Below are 17,850 nucleotides of genomic sequence, written 5' to 3' on the forward strand. Positions count from 1 at the left end.
TAAGGTTGCAGTTGCAGCCAGGGGTCTTTGGTAGGCAAGCTGAAGTGGTAAGGATTTCCTCCAAGCAGAGTGTTTGAAAACCACTGTTCTAAAAAACTGAAATTCAATAAAATAAAACTTTAAACAAAAGACAGAATGGGGAAAGTTGTGTCCAATTGGTGACAGGCCTGCATGCCACTTCACTCTTACAATGGAGTTACACGTTGGGTGGGGAACATATTGCATTTTCTCAGACGCAAAATGTTGATTAAGGCTGAGAAAAAAATACCTCTCTGTGACAGAAGGGCTACTTTGAAGAAAAAAGCCCTGGATTTCTCCAGAACATATGTGTGTCAGCTGTGTGCTTTAACTGATTAGAATGTGGAACAGCAAGAGGGTGTGAGAGATGTCATCGGCCTGCATCAACAAACACCACTAGCCACTCCCCAGGTGCTGTGCTGGGAGACTGCAAGTCCTAGAGGAAGTTACTTTCACAATTCAGACTAGTGTAGTAAATGTGTTTGAATACTTCATTGTAACATTTCATTAAAGGTACATGTCTGTTGGGAATCATGTCCTGTAAACAGCCCCTTAATTAAAAAAAAACATTAAAAACAGTAAAAGAGTCACTGAAATGGAGGCTAAATAAAGCAGGCCTGCAATCAGCATGATTTTTAAACATAAAAGTGCAGTTTTCTAAGGTTTAGATAAGATATTGGGGCAGTTACTGACATTGAGAACTTCTAACTTTTTAGTCTCCTTTGGCTTGATGTGTCTCAAAAAATGCTGCAGCTAAACCTCCCATGACCACACGGGATCAGCACACTTGGACCTCTTCTGTTACTCTCCTTGTGGCATGATTTGGGGATTTTAAGGATGTTTTAGATTTGGAGTGTTACTGTAAAAAAATGTTCAAGATGAACAGGAACAGCTTCGCTGGATGAGACCAAAGGACACAGACCCAGCATCCTGCTTTCCATTATGGCCAAACGATGCCCCCAGGAAGTCCCAAAGTACAATGAGCTCTTTATTTAACTGTCTAATGGGGGGAAGGGTACCTGCTGATGTCAAAAGTCCATTCAAGTGCGTGTAAGTCAATAGACACGAGCATGCCCAAAATATATATGATTAGTTTTTAATGATGCAGAAAACATACCTATTTTTCCAAAGTCTGTTTAACTGAGTTTTGTTCAATGAAGGGTTCACTGTAAGTCTTGAAGGCAATAGCTCTCTCTTTGGCTGTTGCTCCCCAGCAACTTGCATTGGGTAGCATATTGCCTCTGAAGTCAGTGATGGCTTGATGAAATTTTCAATTTCAAAGTTTTCTGTTCCTCCAAACAGTAAGGATTTGGCAATATGACCATTCTTTAACAAAAATTAAATTAATGGATTAAAAGGCAAGTCACTAATCAACTCAAACATGCCAAGGCCGGCAGAAAGTCCAATTGGCCCAGTGTAATTCTGGGATAGGAGTTAGGATACCGTGGAGGAGGCCTCCACTGATCCCACCCCCATCCTGGGCCTGATCTACCCCGGTTTTGCCCTCCTCCCCCTGAAACACCCCTTCCTGCCACCGTTGCCATGCCCCTCTGTACCTGGTACAAACCTTACCTCTGCTGGTGACAGGTGGGCTGGATGCAGTGTTGGCAGGACAACGCCTCACTGGTGCTGCCTATTCTCTAGGTGATGCGACATGACTTTTGGCACATTTGCAACACCCTCCACTGGTGCAGGGACAGCTGCACCAGTGAAGCATCGGGACAGGATTGTGCTATCAGTGCACATCCCTACACCTTATTCGGATTTGGAGCATCTGCATTGATGAAACAGCGATCGCTGAGAATATTCAGTGAATTCTAGTTAATAGCCTCGTGTGTAGCAAGTTTTGCTGGTCAACAGAAATTCGCACCTTGCAAAGTGCTAAAATGCATAGATTGTAGTTCAGCAGCAGAAGGCCTGCTTTGCATGCAGAAAATCCCAGTTTCAATCATTGGCAACATCTCCTGGTGGGGCTGGAAAAGACTCTTGCCAATCAGCAAGAGAGATCCCAACACTCTTCTAATAATGCCAGAAATTCAGAATCTTCTTAAAATTTTGGGAATGCGTTCACTGAACAACAACAAAATTGTTGTTGCAACCATGGCCGCAGAGAAAAATTCAAAAGGGTAATGACCACAGTAACCAGTAATTTTTTTTTACTTCACAATTTCCACATCTACATTTTCCAAGACCTCACTCAGTTTGTCACTTTGTTTGCAACAGTTTAGAAAAGCAGCATGGCAGGGTAAGCACAGGATGCCCACAAAATATTCTTTGGCGTCCATTCATACTACTTACCTATTTTAATTGTGTGTGCCTATAACTTATAAGTTGCCCTTCTCTGCAACCAAGGCTAAAAAGCTATCAAACCATAAAACAGATGGAGGGACAAGATCATAACAGAGGAAATGAGGACGCTAAACACATCAGCAAGCACATTGGGACCATGATAGAGAGCTGAACGTGAACAGGTAAACAGTTGGATGTGCAAGCATTATAATTCCATGGATGCAATCCTAACCCACTTTCCAGCACTGACCTAGCCACAATGCAGCCCCAAGGTAAGGTAACAAACATGTCCTTACCTTGTGGAGGGCTCCTTGACTGCCTCCCCACTGCAGAATGCAGTGCACACCACATTGGCACAGCTATGTCGGTGCTGGAAAGTTGGTTAGCATTGCGTCCCATGTTTACTATGTGCCAAGCTAACTTTTCTTCTGTGCAAACTTCAGTTGATTTGTATTCTATACATTTATTGATGAATCCACACTGTTGCTTCAGAGTTTGCTCTGCAGATGTTTGAATTCCTGAATTAGGGAAATGACTATGACAGAGACAGGTAAGGAAAGGTACAGTAAAAAGCTACTTTTGTTTTAGATTGCAGCCTGGATGTGAACTGGATGCATGGGCTTGAGGGATTGCACTGCCTCTCATGCTCTATTCCCCCCTCCCTAAACAGAAACCACCAGTACCACAGGACCTCCAAGAGGAATTTTATCAAAGGGTACAAAGTTTGGTGCCATTTAGTTATTTGATTTTTCTCTGTAAACCGCTTTGTGAACATTTAGTTGAAAAGCGGTATATAAATACTGTTATTATTATTATTATTATTATTAATAAAGTTTCTTTTGGGCCCCTTCCCAAAGAGCTCCCTGCAGCAGTGAATGTAAAAGCGGAGCGATCGCGCCCCGCCTCCACTAAAGCAGAAGTGGAGCGCAATAGCTCCACTTTCACTTTCACTGCTGCGGGGAGCCCTAACAAAGGTTCGCACTGGGCTCCCTGCACCCTGGGGTGGCTGCAGGAGGCTTGGGTAAGTGCTCCCAAGCCCCTGCAGCCCCCTGAGCAGTGCGATTCTGGGGATCACGCTGCTGCCTCCAGGCTGCCCCTGCCCCTTAAGGGGGCAGAGGCCAGGGCCCACAGGCTGGGGCATCGTGACACCCCAGTTTGAAAAGCCCTGGGTTAGGCAAAACAGGGGTGGGGAGGAGTGAAACAGGATGGGGGGAGGGTGGCAACAGCTTGAATAGTCTTTGGAGTCCAGGTCTATCCACCCTTGAGGCGTCAGCAGCTAGATACAGTAATATGGAAAACCAAACATGCCTCTCTAAAGTCTTTTAAATATAGAAAATTAGCACCATTGTATTTGGGCTGACATTAGAATGGAGAGTGTCCCATGGGTACCAAGTTTCTGCAGCAGCTGTAGTCTGGTAGCTGTGCTCCTCCTTCATGGTCAGTGAATCCCCAAGCTCAAGCTCAAGCTACTGTAGCAGGCCAGTTTCCTTCCAGATTTGACACTGCATTAAGTAGTGTCATGTATGCATCCTTCTGCCCAGCACTTATGGCACTCCCACAGTAGCACCTCCAGCATCCTGCACAGGCAGAGAGTCCGTGAAATAGGAAAATGTAAGATCCCAGGAAATTTCTGAGCTCCTTCCTTTGGCTCCTGCCCCCCCTTTTGCCCCTGAGCCTGGGTACAAATTACCCCCTGCACTCTCTTCTCATGGGTCCTGCAGCACCATCACTCTTCTTGCTGGTTTTCCCTGAAGTGAAACCAGAGTAGCCTGCTTTGGAATCCCAGAAGATCTGGTGAGGATATAGGATGTGGTGTCTGCAGTGGCCCTTTGCTCTGATGAATCTGGGAGACACAGGGTTAAAGCCTGGGATTGCAGCAGGGAAAGTGCTGCACAGCTGCAGCCACAATATGCAATGAGGTCTTAAGGGATATAAGTAGCACCTGAAGGAGAAGAAGTTTCTGGGTTGAGAGTTGCAGGGAGAGGAGACTTGCTGGCTAAATGAACTGACCTTTTTGGCTAACTGGCCTATTAACTCATGGACTGACTCATGGCTCTGCTTATCAGACTGACTCTCTGGCTAATGACTTACTGGACTTTTGGACTAATTGACTAGGAGATGAACTGGTGCACTGAAAAATTGACTAATCCAACAGAGACTACTGAGTGATGGGGAACTGAGATGGTGCTACTGTATCCAGTGGTGTAGCTAGCAGGGGGGTGGTTTGCCCAGGGTACCATCCTTGGGGGGGGGTGTAACACCACAAATGCCTCAACATTGCTAGCATCGCAGAGGTTACGAGTAAGCCCATCATGCCATATACCCATGGATGTGGAATTTCCAGCAGAATGCAATGCAGAAAATCAATTGAGATATCCCCTTTCAAAGATATCCCCAAAAAGATATCCCCTTTTTGGCAAAGGTTATGGCCAAAAACCCAGAAACCAAAAAATGCATGGAAACCTATGGAAAATGAAACTGAGCCATATCGTGCATTTACTCATGAGTAGGTGAACTTGGCATAGTTCTTCGGAAAGGGCAGGTTGAGAGGAATCCAATGACACCAGAATGGTTCCTATCCAATGAAAGCAGCCCCCCCAAAACACCCAAGAAGGAAGTCCCTCCCTCCAAGCAGATGAATGTATTGAGCCCTATGGAAAGCGAAAGTAAGCCACACGGTTGCGTTTACTCGTGAGTAAGCAAATGTCCCTTGGCTCCTGGTCAAGTCAGGCAAAGGGGAATGCAAAGCTAGCTGCATGGTCCCAATCTGATGAAAGCGGAACTCAACAAATGCTCCAGAAGGCAGCCCCCCCCCCCCAGAATAAACCAGAGGCTTGAGCTGCTAAGGTGGGCACTGGGGAGGGCTGAAAATCTCACTGCTTTATCTGTGTGTGTGTGGGGGGGTGTTATTGCAGGCAGGCTACAGAGAAAATTCACTTGGTGAAACAGGGCTGGCTTCCCCTTATTTATCTGTTTTTAATTTAATTACTTATAATTATTTTATTTTGCTTGATGATGTCACTTCCAGCCATGACATCACTTCTGGTGGGTCATGGACAGATTGTCATTCTAAAAAGTGGGTCCCAGTGTTACGTTTGAGAACCACTGCCTAAATTCAAAACAGGCCAATGAGACATTCGGGGGGGGGGGGCATGACACCCTAGTGACCAAAATTCTGGAAATTGTGACTTTTAGGAATAATACCATCATTCTATATATACCATTTGATGCAGAATTTGATCCATTGCTTATGGGGAAATATTCACTGCATTTATTTTTCTGGCCATTGTTATCATTCATTTCATGTCATGACTATTACTATCTCGGTCTCACCTACCTCACAGGGTTGTTGTACATGGTTCCTCCCCTTATTTTGTCCTCACACCACCCTGAGCTGCTTAGAGGAAGGGTGGTATAAAAAGTGAATTAAACAATATAATTAATAATTGATTGATTAAGTCATATGGGGTGACAAAAATTTATGGGCCCCGGGTGTCAAATGACCTAGCTATGCCTCTGACTGTACCTGAAAGGACTGCTGCTTGGAGAACTTAGAGGCACCCTGCAGACCCACAGGCAGGCCACCTACTAGTCTCCTTCCTGCTGGTGCTGGGGCACAGTGGTAGTTTTTGCAGTTTGCTAGATCTGTTTGCTGTGGTTAAGCTGGGGGAACTAATTAGTGTAAAGTGAGCATAAGTTCTTTAGGCAAAGCTCAATACAGGAAGTTGGCAAAACATGGTCTGAGATCCCAAGACCACATACCTGCAGCCACAGGGGATCTCCTGTCAAGTCTCTGGATGATTCTGAATGTGTACCCTCAGTAGCACCTCCCGCTTTACCAGGGACAGATTCTCTTTTCTGGTACTTACAAATCACTGTACAGGTGGCCCTTGTTATCTGCAGGGGTTCTGTTCCTGGAACCCCTGCAGATACAGAAATCTGATTTGGTCTGAGGGCTAGGGAGGCTGACTCTAAGAATGCCTATTTTTTGGCCTCAGAAAGCCTTATAAGGGCATTAAAATGTCATTTCGTTTCCCTGAGAAATCACAAGTTGTGTCTTTATGCCCAAATTGCATGAAGCCTCCCTGGCCCTCAGAACACCCTCTGGATATGATTGGAGAACAGATCTGGTCATGTTTGGAGGGTCCAGGTGGGCCCTCCCCCATGAGTTCGAAGCCATGGATGAGACATCTGTGGGTACCAAACCCACAGATAACACCGGACCACCTGTACATTGCTGTCTCTATTTTGCCTTCTAGATGCCTTCTAAAAATGACCTCTGTGCAAACATTCTGTAGGGTTCTTCAAATTTCAGTCCCCTCCTCCAATTCTGCAGAAGTCAAATTGTGGGTGGGGAAATATATATGCAAATAGAAACAAAATTCCAGCAAATGGCTTCCTTTCCACTCCCAATAAGGCCTTTTCAGTTGCTGATTGCTGCTGAATTGTTTTAATGATGGCTCTTTTATAATAATTACCGTATTTTTCGCTCCATAAGACGCACCTGACCATAAGACGCACCTAGTTTTTAGAGGAGGAAAACAGGAAAAAAATATTCTGAACCAAATAGTGTAATAAAATATTTAATAAACTATAACAGAATAACATTTGAACCATGTAAAGTGAACAGCAGTCAACAGTGGCATTAAGAACCATTATCACTGTCATTAACAAATGGAGAGACTTAAAGGTTTGAGCACTCTAGTTTTCTGGAAACCCCAAGAACTCATCATTGCTAGAGTCAGAATTTGTGAAGCTCACAAAAGCAGGTACACACAAATATGGGATCACGTTATCTTTCTGCTACAATGATGTTCTGCCAAATTCCAATTCACTGGGCCTCGTGCCCGCTTAAGGCTGATCAGTCCCCCTTGTGCAACTCACCAGTGCAGCAAGCAAAAGTGAGTCCAGTTCTAGTCCACAGATGCCAAGTAAATCAGTCCCATCAATCAGAGTTGCCAAATCAGAGTCCAGAGCCAATAAGCCAAATTCCAGTCCAAGGTCAGGTTCCAGGTAGGTCAGTCAAATCCATCAGGGTATCCAAGTCCAGTCACAATCCACAGTCAGATTCCAAATTCAATAAACTCAGTCAGTCTCCTCTCCTACCTCCAACCTGCACTCCTTCAAAACCCACAAACCCTTTCTGCCTCAGGTACTCCTTATATCCTTATATCCTTACCTTATAGTAAGGTGTGGCCTTACTATCTATGGTAAGGCCACACCTGGAGTATTGTGTCCAGTTCTGGTTGCCGCATCTCAAAAAAGACATAGTGGAAATGGAAAAGGTGCAAAAGAGAGTGACTAAGATGATTACAGGGCTGGGGCACCTTCCTTATGAGGAAAGGCTACGGTGTTTGGGCCTCTTCAGCCTAGAAAAGAGACGCCTGAGGGGGGACATGATTGAGACATACAAAATTATGCAGGGGATGGACAGAGTGGATAGGGAGATGCTCTTTACACTCTCACATAATACCAGAACCAGGGGACATCCACTAAAATTGAGTGTTGGGCGGGTTAGGACAGACAAAAGAAAATATTTCTTTACTCAGCGTGTGGTTGGTCTGTGGAACTCCTTGCCACAGGATGTGGTGCTGGCGTCTGGCCTAGACACCTTTAAAAGGGGATTGGACAAGTTTCTGGAGGAAAAATCCATTATGGGGTACAAGCCATGATGTGTATGCGCAACCTCCTGATTTTAGAAATGGGTTATATCAGAATGCCAGATGCAAGGGAGGGCACCAGGATGAGGTCTCTTGTTATCTGGTGTGCTCTCTGGGGCATTTGGTGGTCCACTGTGAGATACAGGAAGCTGGACTAGATGGGCCTATGGCCTGATCCAGTGGGGCTGTTCTTATGTTCTTATCCCTGAGGGCCCTATTGCCTTCCAGTGGCTGCAGCTGTGCAGCACACTCTGCTGGATGCCCAGGCCTGACCCTTAAAGGGGCCACTGCTGACACCACATCTACCTCCTCGCCAGTTCTCCTGTGATTCCAATACAAATGAACAAGTGGAAAGTCCAGCCACAACTTGAATTCTCAAGACACAACAAACCTCTGGATTTATGGTGATTTACATGGGGCTTGTGCAATAAGCAAACACTGGCATTTTGACCATGGAGACAGTTTTTTCTTTGTGATGGGGGGGGGGCTTACATTCAGATGCTGGATGAGGTGAGTGAAAGCGCCCCTCCTTTGCTGTGTGAGTGTGTGTGGGGGGGCAGAGCATCTATGTGTGTAAGAGAAGGGGGCAGCCTGTGTGTGTGAGAGAGGGGGGAAAGTGTTTGTGTTGCAGAGAAGTTGTGATGCTCCAGGCTTGGGGTGGGGGGAAAGAGAGGCTGTGATGCTCCAGGCTTGGGGGGGGAAAGAGAGAAGCTGTGATGCTCCAGGCTTGGGGGGGGAAGAGTCTGTGATGCTCCAGGCTTGGGGGGGAAGAGAGAAGCTGTGATGCTCCAGGCTTGGGGGGAGGGAGAGAGAAAGGCTGTGATGCTCCAGGCTTGGGGGGAGGGAGAGAGAGAGAGAGAGGCTGTGATGCTCCAGGCTTGGGGGGGAGAGAGAGGCTGTGATGCTCCAGGCTTTGGGGGGGAGAGAGGCTGTGATGCTCCAGGCTTGGGGTGGGGGGAAAGAGAGGCTGTGATGCTCCAGGCTTGGGGGGGGAGAGAGAGGCTTTCCTGGGAGTAAGCCCCCCTGACTCTAATGGGACTTACTTCAGAGTAGGCATGCACAGGATTGGGCAGCGAGACTGCCACCCCACCCACGCTTTCCTGGGAGTGAGCCCCACTGATTCTGAGACTTACTTCTGAGTAGACACGCGGGCTTGGGCTCCCTCCAGCGCTGCGCGGGCGCTGAGGGAACGCAGGAGCCCCCCAGCCAGCTCAGCCTCTGACTGCCCCGAGAAGCAGAGCGAGCGGGCAGGGGGTGGGGCCAGGGCCGGGGTGGAGTTTTTTTGTTTTTTTTTGTTTTTTTGCAGTATTCGCTCCATAAGACGCACACACTTCCCCCCCCACTTTTTGGGGCGGAAAAAGTGCGTCTTATGGAGCGAAAAATACGGTAGATCAACAGCAAGTTTAACCATTCTGTGAAACATTTTTTAATTTTTAGAAAAGAGAATTTTTTTTACTAATATGCCTGTTTTGAAAGTTGCTTTAGGACAAGCTATCACAGTGCACAAAAGGTGGATAGTTTTTGGTGCCTGAAATGGGGAAAGGGCACTCGGACAGCAATTTTTGGAACAGGAATAGACAAGCACACAAGAATTACTATTCACATCTGCGAAATGTTGGAGGATTTGAAAGAGACCCATATTTATAGGAAAGATATGAATAAGCAAATATGGCTGAGCAAATAAGTTTTGAAACATGACATAGGGTGGAAGGTTAAAGGGACACTTTGTGAACTTTGTTGAAAAGCGGTATACAACAATAATGGCACTTTCTACAACAAAATAGTGGTTTCCAAAACGAGACACACGCTTTCTCAGGGCTTCAAAGATTGAAATAATGAATTGAAGTAGAGCAAAGGTCCGGTTCATCCATGAAGCCAACTGTAGCAACTACCTCAGGTAGCATATCGGGGGGGGGGGAAGGATTCTCATCTCTTCCTGTCTGCTTTTCCTACTTTTCCCATTCTCTGGAATGAAAAATGAAGAGGGGACAGAGTGGAAAAGGAAATGGGGAAGGGAGAAAAGTGCTCATCTAGAACAGGGGTGCTCAAAGTTTTTGGTAGGAGTGCCCCATCATCTCTCTGGCACTGTGTTAGGGGCCGGAAAAAATTAATTTACATTTCATATTTGAATAAATTTACATAAATGAATATATTAGAGATGGAAAATGAATTCAAACCGGTTTATTATCCCATTTACACTCATAAAGGGGTGGGGGTGGGGAGATCTTCCAGCCAGTTTATGATTCCATTCACACTTATAAGGAGTGGGGAGGGGGAAGAAATTCCAGCCAGTTTATGATCTCATTCACACACACAAATGGGGGGGGGGGGAATCTTCCAGACTTTCACACATGTACACCCTTGCCTGCCCCCTCACCCTCCCTCCCTCCTTTGCTTGGGCAGCATATGCTCCTGCCTGGCTGGCCCACCTGCCTGGCTGCCTGCCTGCTCGCTCAGCTGCATGCCTGCCTGCCTGCCTACTGAACCACCCTCCCTCGCTCCCTCGGGGGACATGTGCTGCTGCTGCCTGGCTGGCCGGCCAGCCCTCCCTCGTGATCTCTAGACAGCATGTGCTGCTGGCTAGCCACCCCCGCATGTGGGATCTCTCTCTCTTATGCTCTCCCATTTCCCAGTCTTGCCCGTCTGGCATCCTGCCCGTGGGCAAGGCAGGGAGAGAGGGGCCCGGTGTGCATGCAGGGCCATTTATAGTGGGAAGTAATGCGAGACCTGCAAGTCTCACACCTTCCCACTGTAAAAGGCCCTGTGCGCCCACTGGGCTTGTCTTTCCTTTGCTGCCACTGAGCTCAGCGGCAGTGAGGGAAAGCAAGGTGCGGAGCTCACACGGCAGGCCAGCGTGGGCTGGGGTGAGTGCCGAGTGCCTGTTGTAGATGGGGGACCCCCTGGGGGCCGGATGGGGACACATTGCGGATCACAAGTGGCCCCCAGGCCGGGGTTTGAGCAGCCCTGATCTAGGACAATGGAGAGTGGGAAGACCTGAGGCTGACACATCTTCAGGTAAGGAGATGCATGATTTGGCATGCTGATTTGGTCATTAGGCGGTCATGGGGCTGCCCTGGCAAAGCAGATGAAGGTTGTTATATCGTGGACATACATAACAAAGGTTATGAAAGAATGCATCCTAATTGTAAGAAAAACTTAGGGCACAATCCAGCTCTTGACTTGGGCCAGCACAAGTCCCTTGCGCGGGCCTAGGAGGGTTGCAAACATGCCATAAGGGACATTTGGGCCTCCTCTGGAGGAAGCCGGGTTGGCACTCAGGGAAGTGCCAGCTGATGCAAGCTTCCGCATCAGCTTTCTCTGAAATGTTTCCCCTAGCCTCTGGCTAAGCTGCTTATAGCCCCTATCCTGCGCTGTGCAAGCCTCTTGGCTTGCCTGTTCCAGTGCAGGATAGAATTGCGCCCTTAGTTAAGAAGAGCAGGGCAGTGGAATGTTTTATTCCAGTAAGTTTTAGAAGCCTTGTTCTTGGAGTTCTCTAACAATAGAGGAAATGTGAATAGGCCTGTGATATATAGCTGAATATTGATTTTGGAATTCTTTGTGATTTCACTTTGCTTAATTTGATATATTTTATAAGTAGCATATTGCATGCTTTGGGGAGGTCATTTTTAATCTTGATTTCTATACATATAGCTGAAGTATGACCAGTAAAAAAATTAACAGGTAGCAATCCTGGTTAAATTCAGTCAAGGTCTATTATTATGGAATATAAAAGGAGACACCTGGATCATATCCCATGAATTATGAAAGAGTGACTTTCCTCAACCTCAGAATTGTGAAGGATGTATCTATGCTACACACAAATATTGCTTTTATATTAGTTTAAAAGAGCAAACCAATCTCCCTCCCCCCCCCCCAAGCTGGCACAAGTTCCTTGTGCCGGCTACCAAGTGTCACAAACGTGCCATAAAGCACATCATGGCTACTCAAGAGGAGAGTAGGCCAGCGTGCACATATGCGCTGGCCTTGTTGCACTAGAACCATGTCAGGATAGAGTGAGTTTGTGCCGGTGCAGGAGGAGGGGGCAGGTGAGGGTGATGGAAGGGAGGAACAAAGGTGGGGAGGGGGTGTTTTGGGCAGGGGGAGGGTGGCCCAGGGGGAGGATTGGGCCTGGGAGGGAGATGGGACCGGCTGCAGCAGTGCAGGTCGGATCCTAACCCCCGTTCCTGGCCCAACTGGCATTACATGGGCCTCTTGGACTTGCACCCATGAAATGGTGGATGCAGCTCTGAATAGTCCCATTGGGCCATCTGGGGCATTTCTTGGAGTAAGGGAAATAAAACCCCCTAACTCCAAGTTTAGCCCCAGCCTGCACCTACCTCACACTGGATACAGTGCAGACTTATCAGCCTGCCTGTTCCACCATGAGTTAGGATTGGTCCTAGCGGTCATTGTTTCCTCCACAGAATTTTGGGAACTGTAGTTTGCTGAGAATTCTCTATTAGATACTTCTAGCCGCTGCCTCCAAAGTACAGGTCTCAGAGTTCCCTCGGAAGAAGGGAATAATTATGCCAATTTACTGCCCAATCCTATCTGGTGCAGGTACTGCAGGGCCACACTGAGACTGAGCAGGTCTCCTTGGAGTAAGGGAATATTTGTTCCCTTAGCCCATGCTGAGCCCCAGCCTGCCCAATATGACTGCTCGGTTTTGCACCAGCAAAATCTCTGGCGCAATTCTGGGAAGCCCCATGTAGGGCATCCAGGCCCAGGATATGGCAGAGGCCTCCTCTGAACAGAACTTACCTGGACTGGTGGCCGTTCCTCATGATCCGTCACCAGCAGCAATGTTTAGGCCTTCCTGTCTGCACTCCTTACTCCAAAGTTGTCACAAAGCACTTTATGGCACTTTTGTGACGTATAGTGCCAGTGCATCCGCTGCTGCTCCAGCACTAGGAAGCAATAGGATCGGGCCATTCATTCACGTGTGTGTGTATGTGTGTGTGTGTTGCTGCTAAAACTTTACTATAGAAAGATTGTGAAATATATGAACAAATACTGCCTCTTGTAAGGTGAACAAACATTCCCTTACTTTGAGGAGGCCTCCATGAGTGACACCCAACTGCAGGATTCAGCACACGTCCCATTGGCAAAGCACTAACATAAAGGGTTGGGAAGGCACCCTGAGTCGTCTTCTGGAACAAAAGGGAATGGGTTGTGCAAAATCATTCCCTATGATTGGTTGCAGTATAATGCCACAAAGCCAGATTTGGTACAGATACTAGAAGCCAGGTGGTCTGTGCCTGCATTTTCTACAGAGGCGTATCTAATGTATGGCAGGTACGGCATATGCCCTGGGTGCCACTTGAAGCGGGAAACCATTGAGCAGTTTGGAAGCTCCCATTGAGCCTCAAAAGGAGGAGAAAGGGAGTGGCAGCCAGATAGAGAGGCCACTAAAACATGAGGCAATCCAAAGAAGGGCAGCCAGATAGCAAGGATCACAAGGCTGCCACCATCAGCCCCTCTGTGGAAGGGGAGAACCCAAAAGTGACGTTCCTGAGAGAAGAGAACCTGGAAATTATGTTGATATCCTGCAATATCACCACCCCAGGTGTTGCGGTATCTAGCTATGCCACTGTCCACAGACTGGCATTCTACACTGAGAGATCTAGCCACTGACAAACACAACCAACCACCCTCCCTCTTTCTTCTACTGTAGCAACTGAGCTCAAGTCTCCTACTCCAGATATAAATAGATTTGTTCCACCAGGCCCAAGCCTGGTGGTAACCGGAGGACAAGAATTCCAAATGGCAAACTGTGAGAATTTCCTTTCCCAAAACTACTGATCTAGTACTTTCCATAAGTATTAAAATCAGCTTCAGAAATCTCCCTCCCTTCCGAGTACAGAGTAGAAATTATACAATTCTTCCTTACTGGTTATTTGTTACAGCTACAGTGCAGAGAACTTGCTCCGTTGCAGAGCACTGATGAGCAATTACAGGCTTTTTACCTGACACAGACTTCTCCCAACACCTAACCTTATATACATATTTCCCAGACTTGCCTTCAGATACTCAGAACACACTCGTACTAATTTAAGTCATTCAAACGGAAATAAAACTTCCCAACCCGGCATAATAGAGGTTGTAACTTTAATGTTAGACATTTTCTTTTTGCTTTACAACGCAGCGTTGCTAAAAAGCTTAGACATTCTCAACAAAATACTTGCATTTGTATAGGATTGCTTCCATACGATTTATGACAACAAAATAGAAAGCACTCACAGTGAGAATCTTTGTTTGCTGCTCTGTTTTTCATATCTCACACACTGTGTCTATTTTGGTCGTCCGCACTCAAGCTCGTTATGGCAAGGCAGTATTCCTCACCACTAAGTGGTAATCTTACGACGACGCTTTTTGAAAAACGGGGCATAAGAAGAGCCCTGCTGGATCAACCAAATGCCCATCTCCTCCAGCTTCCTGTATCTCACAGTGGCCAACCAGATGTCTCAGGGAACACACAAGGCAACAGCATACCTGTTGCCACTCCCTTGCACCTGGCATTCTGAGGTAACCTACTTCTAAAACTAGGAGTTTATGAACTTGTCATGGCTTTTATCCTCTGATGGACTTTTCTTTCAGAAATCTATCCAATCTCCTTTTAAAGGCATTAGGGGTAACTCCATGGATGGGGCCTGGTGGGACATGGCCAGGGGGCCTAGGCCTGTAATCAGCAGTGAGGCCGTGAAGCCCTGCTCCTGCCAACTGGCAAGCTAGAGTCCATGAAGATGCTTACCATAGACTGTGGGGCTGCAGAGGAATCAGTGGACCATCTTCTTCTCCCCCATGCCATTTTATAATGCCTGGATGTCCTGCCCTTCAGTTGGTAGGAGCAGCTGGGACTGGGACACAGCACCAGGAAAAGAAAAATGAAAAGTCCACTGTGGCTGCCTGCTCCTCACCACATCCAGGTAAACCTTTCATTACACTCGGGGTCCTTGGTTGACTAACCAGGAGAAAACAGAACAGGAGTAGAGTGCCTTTTTCTTTCCCCAGCACCATTTTATAAATCCTCCTGTTGCTGCTCCCTACCATTGACTATTAAGCCAGACCCAGGGCCTAATTGGGTGGCTTACTAGGAGCTGATGGAGTGCAGGTGGCACCTTCTAGTGGTGGTGGTGAAGGAAGACCGTTGCTCACTCACAGGTTACAAGCCATGATGTGTATGTGCAACCTCCTGATTTTAGAAATGGGCTATGTCAGATGCAAGGGAGGGCACCAGGATGCAGGTCTCTTGCTATCTGGTGTGCTCCCTGGGGCATTTGGTGGGCCGCTGTGAGATATAGGAATCTGGACTAGATGGGCCTATAGCCTGAACCAGTGGGGCTGTTCTTATGTTCACTGCCTGGTTCCTGAGCCACATGGGGGTTGATAGCAGACATATGCAAGTACTTTCCAAAGCATATGGGGAGTGCCTCTTTGCGGGGGGGACGGGACGGTCCTCACACAGTGTTTGTCCCAGGGCCCTCAAAAGCTGGACCCAGATGTGTCCTGAGGCACACCACTGACTGGATCCTGGCTTCTGATGGTGTTTTTGTAAAGATTTGGTTTGTTTACAAAGACAGAAGTTGAGCACTGGATGGAGGTAAAAAGCAGATCATTTCTACAAGCCACAACAGTTTACTCCAAACCCCCAGAGAGGCATTCCTGCATCCTAAAGGTGCCTCAGGACTTCTAAGCATCCATTCCACTATCCCTGATTGCATCTGTCTCACTCAGAAGTTGCTAGAAAATGCTTCTTTTGTTCTTCCTTACACTCTCACACCCCACTCCTGGAAGAGATGGAGAGGAAAGCATCAACTTGTCTTATGCTACTGGTCCCCACACATTTAGCACCCAGGCCCACTTTTTAGAAGGAGAATCTATCAGGACCCACCAGACGTGATATCATGACCGGAACTGACATCATCAGGCAGGAACATTTTTAACAATCCTTGGCTGCAATCCTACCCACACTTACCCAGGAGTAAGTACCATTCGCTATCATTGTTAAAAGAATATACATAGTAGCTTATTAAAAGTACAGGTCTGTAACATTTCCCCAATGCAGTCACATCCCGTGGTAGCATCAAGTCTAATATATTAAAAATAAAATATTGAAATGAATGGGGAACCACTTGAAATTGGCTCGCAAACCACCTAGTGAGTCCTGATCCATAGTTTGAGAAACACTGTCTTATGCCATCACTGGGCCCCTCTTCTCCAGTAGATGAGTGAGGGCCCAATCCTAAGATTTTTGGCGCTGGTTCACCGCCAGCGTGCACTGTCACAAATGTGCTGTAAGGCATGTTTGCGGGCCCTAGCACTAGTGCTCCACTGATGCTAGCCTAGTGCTGGCCGGCACTGGGCTAGCGCTGGAGCTCTGCCGCTTGTGTTTACCTATTGAAGCCAAGTGTTTACCTATTGAGGAGGAGCATCCTCAACTGAAAAGTTAAGCTTAGGGGAAGAGTTGACACATTGGCTGGAGTGTAACTTCAGGGGAACTATCAGGTAATCTAGGGGCTGGGGCAACTTGTCAGAATAGAAGACAAGGCTCCTGAACCTTGAACAGATGTGTAGAAGAGGAGGTTTGGGGAGATGGAACTTACTATTGTACTATGTACAGGGTTGCGGACACTTACCGTACAATATAGTGGACAATACAAAAAATTGAGCCTGCCGAAATCCAACTTTGGTTTTCAAGATTTGTCCTTAATGCTTGCAGTCACCAGAAGGAGCAGACCATTTTCAAGGTGCTGTCCTTGAGCATAATAGCTGGAATGAAAGAGAAGACCTTGTAAAAAACATGTTCCCTATTTAGCCAGCTTTAATTCTGTCTTAAAAGTTACCTAGGCTCTCCAAGACCTCCTGGAATAATTTTTTCCTCCACTCCCCCCTGCCCCATTAAAAAATGACTTTGATGTATTTTGTTGCTTATAGCATTCTTTGCTATGCTAACATTTTCTTTGTTCTTTGTTGGCTTCTCAAAGCATGTTTTCTCTCAAAGACGAATGACAAGTTGTTTTCTAAATGTCAACCCAGCCATAAGAGAGCTGAGCCTCAGAATATGTTAGAAGCATTTAAAAAGAAAAGATACTGCTAAGGCTCTCATCTTAGTGGATAAAAGAAATCAGGCAGAGGGCCAACTTTCTCCTTTATCAATTTCTCTTTAAGGGAGTATCTTCAGAATCTACACACACAAGAGAAATATTATGAATAGCCAGGAGCTATGCCTGTGACTACTCATGACTCAGCTGTATACTTGTGGCATGAATTAGACATGATGTCAGCACATCTGCTTCTGAGTCAAAAAGGCCAACTACATATTCGGATAGTTTTTTCTCGTCTTATGGTTTGGCTTCAGGAACTTTTCCATAGGCCAACTTTGGAATAGAAATAGAAATACACAAATGACACTGATCTTTTCAAATGGAACTGAACACACATCTCCCACCACAAGGTGGATACCAACACTGCATGAACTATTTTTAAGAACCAGCATGACCGGAGAGGAAATCCTAAAAGTCACAGCTTGTGAGATCTTTCTGCAGTATGGATGCCAACTCATACTGAACTATTGCTAGAAACTCCCCCCCCCCCCCAACATGATAGCAATTCCTGGTGACCCTCTTAAAATCTCCAGGACTGCTTTCATGAATGACCAGGAGGCTGATGCCAATTCCTGGAGACTAAAGGTCAATCCTGGAGGGCTGACAACCCTATTCTGCAGTTTGGTCAATTAAAAAGAATATTGCACACAATGCTAGGGTAATTAATGTTCACTTTCATCATATGATACCATTCAGAGATGACAGTTGATCTTTTCCCACGTTGGCCATTTGGGAGAAAACCCAATCAGTGGCCACTAAATCATTCATCTGAATTACAG

Source organism: Tiliqua scincoides, chromosome 4, assembly GCF_035046505.1.
Source record: "Tiliqua scincoides isolate rTilSci1 chromosome 4, rTilSci1.hap2, whole genome shotgun sequence".
NCBI lineage: Eukaryota > Metazoa > Chordata > Lepidosauria > Squamata > Scincidae > Tiliqua > Tiliqua scincoides.